Raw genomic sequence first — 4,997 nt, 5'->3', positions numbered from 1 at the left:
GTCTCCAGATTCATTTTTGAAATGGTATCTACATTTCACTTGGAAACCAGAGTCGTCTATATGGAGTTTGTTGAATGCTATAACAGAACAGAGAATGAAACCCAGGAACTCTCTATTAGCCCAATGTGAAGGCACCTGGATTGTTGTGGAAAATCCTACATTTTGATGGCTAAACCACTTTGAAATTTCAGATCCAGAGAAGCATAAACAAGATTCCCTTTTGGAATTAACAAGGAATATGATCAGTAAAGAAAAAGAAAAAATAGATGAGGGAGACAGAAATAGACCTGATTGGACAGCCTTTTGGAATACAATGAATTTTTTTTCGTGCATATGCCATGATACGCTTCTTTGCCAAATTATTCAACTGGTAACAATTAGTGAAAAGGAATTAAAAAATGTTTCCTTCCACTCCAGTTGATTTACTAGTTACAGAACGCAGAGAAATGCAATTTTCTGCATCTAATTTTGTCAGCCGCGGTGGAACTGCAGGTATTAATCTTAGCTGCAGGCAATCTCTTAAGCCGAGGTACTCCAGGTTTTCGAGCTGAAGGATGTTTTGAGGTATCTCTGAAAATAAGTTTCCACTTAGATCTAATGCTTCTAGTGAGAATAAGAAGCCAATAGCATTAGGCTCATTCAATATGCTGCAATCATTTAGATATAGCTTACGCAGAACCTCAAATCTATCCACTGGAATTCTGCGATGGCCATTGACAATGGAAAAAGTCTTTCCCAAGTAGAGACACCAAGTTTTTCCCAGACAGAGACACCACTCAATTTAAGTTTTTTGCAGTTTCTCAGTTGCAAGATAGAAAGACCACTCAAATTTTTCATTGGTGAGGTTACCTTTCTTATCGCTGTTCCATCTAAGTGAAGAAATCTCAATGAATCCCTGTCACACGAAATTTCTGGAAACTCTCAAATCTGGAGCAGCCTGAGAGATTAAGCCTTCGCAAATATTTCAACTTACAAAAACTACTCGGAAGAATATGAAATCTTGTGCAGTTTTGCAGGCCTAGTTCCTCAAGTTCAAAGCAATACTCTATTGATGAGGGAATTTCTTCGATCTTTGTCCCATCTAAAAGCAACTTCTTTATATTACTCGAAACCACTGGAAACCTAGTGATTCTTGTGCAGCCAGAAAGAATAAGCTTTTCAAAAGATGCCAACTTAGAAACATCACAAGGAAGATTCTTGAGCCTTTTGCAGTTTGTAAGATCCAAGCAAGAGAGTCTAGAGAGACTACCAATTGAAGAGGGAATTTCTTCTATTGTAGTTTCACTCAAGTACAAGAATCTCACTTTCCCTGAAACATTTGGAATCCTGGTGATATCAGAGCAGCCAGAGAGATTAATAGTCACAAGGGATTTCAATAAACAAATGCTTTCTAGAAGATTGCTGATTCTTTTGTAATCCTTCAAATCCAATGTTATGAGATCACTGAGATGGCCAGTTGATTTGGGAAGTTCTTCGATTGCAGTCCCTTTTAAGTTTAAATACACTATGTTCTTTGCAATCTCTGGACACTTCATAAGATTTGAACAGTCAGAAAAGTTAAGAGTCTTAAGCGATCTCAGATTAATAACACTAGGAAAGGTCTCAAGGCTTGTGCAGTATCTCATATTCAAATCACCGAGCTTCTCTAAAGACTGAATAGATGAGGGAACTTCTACCAAGTTAGTACAGTATTCAAAATTCACTCTCGAGAATCTTAGCCAGAGAGAGGTCAGGCACTGTAGATAAGTGCTCAGAATTTCTAAGGTTAATCTCTTTCAAACTCGCAAGATTCAGCAAAAACAATATAATAGGATACAACAATAGGCACATGCCCAAACTAAAATGCATTTTCAAAAGGCAATGACGGAAGAAAGGGAATCAAGAAAATAATGCAGCATACCTGTACTGCTGTCCATAACTTTCTAGCATTGCTGTAAGCCAGGTTAAGTTCAACAAGGTTCTCTGCCTGGAAATTGGATGGCAAAGAGCTCAGAGTTTCTAATTGTAAAATTGTAGATTTTGAGCAATCTAAGGTTATACATCCTCAAAAAGGCTGTTGAAATCAAGTCCACTTCTCCTATTTGAGATGTGTCTAACCATATCCCTTCAACCCTTTCAGTTCCCTGAAGATCACAGATAAGTATAAATAAAGCACAGGTTACCCCAACATATTAAGCTTACTTTGATAAACACATAAATAGAAACACATGTAAGTATAAAAACATATAGCATGCATATGGCTCTCACCAGATTTTTGGTTAACGCTTGACAGACATCACAAGATCTCCACAATCTACTGCGTTTTCCCAGCCCATTAATAGATTCTTGGCAAACAATTTCATGAGCCATTTGCTGCAACAAGTCATGCATTTTCAACTTGATATGTAGGACAGTGACAAGGCATTTATCAACAAGAACAGTAATTCCAATTCCTGCTGAGAAACCACAACCATCTAGTATTCTCTCTACGAAGTCAATTTGCTGCCCCCTAAAAAAACATGCAATATCAAGAAATATACTTTTCTCTTCATCATCTAGCACTTCAAAACTTATTCTCAACACATGAAAAATTCTAGGCTGAGGAATTTTTCCAAGTTTATCCAGTGCACTTTCCCAATATTGTTCTGTTCTGCCAAACAGAAAAGAACCAATAACTTTAATTGCCAAGGGGTTGCCATGAGCGTATTTAACAGCTTTATTTGATAGCTCCATTCTATCTTTCCTTGGATACTTCTCCTTAAAAGCATTCAAACTGAACAAATGCAGAGCATCATCATCATTCAATCCCTCAACTTTATATACTTCATCAACTCCTTTCATAAGAACATGCCTGTCTCTAGATGTCACAATAACTCTACTTCCCAAACCAAAATTGCATCTTCCAATTACGAATTCTAATTGATCTACAATTCGAACTTTTGATGATCCATTCTGTAGTAAATCTATAATCTCTGTAATGCGTGAGTCAATTCCAATCAGGCCCTTTAAGTCTCATGAGCGTGCATGATTCAATTTCTTCAAAACATGCTCCACAATTTCTTTCACAAGTTTAGCCTCAGACCTAATGATGAATAAAAAGTATTGAGACAACCAAAGAGTTATGTTACACCAACATTTTCCTTCAAGCCGTGCATTTTTATAACAAAACGATCCAAATAAATAAAAAAAATCCTAATACTTGCAACATCTTGCAAAACAATTTATGTTCGTTTTCAATCTTCTATAGACAAAAGATTGCTAACCCTTTGTTATTGTTTAGGTTACTGCATAGCTAATTATGTCAACAGACAGGTCCAAAAAATAAAAAATAAAAAAAGAGACAATTTAATTAAAAAAAAAAAGGGTTTCCAGCTTAAACATTTAGGCAAGAGAGCCAACTACGGACCCATATATATTTGAGCAACATAAAATTAGTGCTATGGCTTAACTTAATATGCAATGAAATTTTGTTTGTTCAAACCCTAGCTTTCCATTTCCATGTTTAAGTTCTGCAATCAATTGTTAGTTCTAATTCTAAATTTTACTAGCAAAAGCTTTTTTTAAATGAGTATAAATAATATATTATCTTCTATTGTAATTAATTATCAATTGCAAAGAATTTTTTTTTTTCACCTGTTCTCAATGTTCCCTTATGAGACCTTAAACAAAAAATAAAAGTAATATATACATACCTGATCACTCGGGAATCCCATCCAGATATACCAGCTGCTTTCAACAAGTTAGCCTTCCACCTGGGCACCTTTTCTACTTTCTCCTTAAAGTTCTTCTCAAGCTCAGTAATTGCATCTGCAAAACACCCACTTTGTTCTTCTATATTGGATGGATCTACATGGTAGAAAATTGGTAAAACAATCAGTCCATAAGTTTCCTTGCATTCAAGTATTTTCACCATTTCATCCAGACACCATGGAGAAGATGCATAGTTTTTTGAGAAAATGATTATAGAAATCATTGATTCTTCAATTGTTCTCAAAAGTGCCGGTGTTATTTCTTCCCCTCTTTCAAGGTTATTGTCTATGAAGGTTTTGATTTTTTTACCGCATAAAGCTTCATTTATGTGCAGTGGAAGAAGTTGCCATAATGAACAGTTACAATGGTGTTCGTAGCAAAATCACTTCAGAATAGAAATCAATAAAGGCTCCCTCTTTTCCTGGTCAAGAAAAAAAGGAATCATCATCAACGAATGTTACAAGATTGAAACAATGAACTTGTTTAGTATAAGTGAATGAATTTCAAAAAAAATTTATGACCAATTCACACAGCATGTTTGGTATGCAAAAGTTCATTTGGAATTCCACGTTCTATTTCTTTGAGTATGCAAACTGGGGGAGGGGACTCGAAGCTAAGTCTACCTGGTGAGTTATTGTTAACGTAAATGTTTTAGCCTTAGATTTACCCAATGGTTGAGCTTTAGATCAAAGGAAAATTACATACCAAACTAATTTTATTTTCTTTATGATTTTTTTATCATCACATGCATGAGTTGTTTAGAAAAATCAAATTACCTTTCTAAGCATAGAATAAAAGTTTTGACTTACAATGAAGCGATGGAAACCATGACAAAAATTTCTGTTTCAATCAGCTAATAGTGAGAACCAAATAGAGAGAGTCCATCAAAAGACTCCATCATCTCAGTTGAATTGTAGATGCAAAGAGACGACGACGACAACAAGTGATAAAGACTTTTGCCTTGGTTACTTTAGGTTTTACTTCTTCCTTGATCTTTGTTTTAGGGCCTCTGTTTCCTGTTTAGGTAGTACTTCTTCCTCGATCTGTGATGGGTTTCCTCACAGCAGATGCCGTGGTTGTAACTTTCTATAGAGAATAAAATCTTAAATTGAATAAATTCCAGCAATCCTCCAGCAAGACTTCAAGAAGGAACCAAGCAAGAAAATTCCTGGAAGCTAAACAATCATGAGGATGAAGCATGGAATCATAAATGAAGGAAAATTTGATAAGTGCATAATTTATTAATTTTACTTCCATCACATTTAATG

This window comes from Hevea brasiliensis, chromosome 12 (assembly GCF_030052815.1).
Source record: "Hevea brasiliensis isolate MT/VB/25A 57/8 chromosome 12, ASM3005281v1, whole genome shotgun sequence".
Lineage (NCBI taxonomy): Eukaryota > Viridiplantae > Streptophyta > Magnoliopsida > Malpighiales > Euphorbiaceae > Hevea > Hevea brasiliensis.
The sequence above is the reverse complement of the archived record's forward strand: the minus strand, read 5'-3'. Positions refer to the sequence as shown.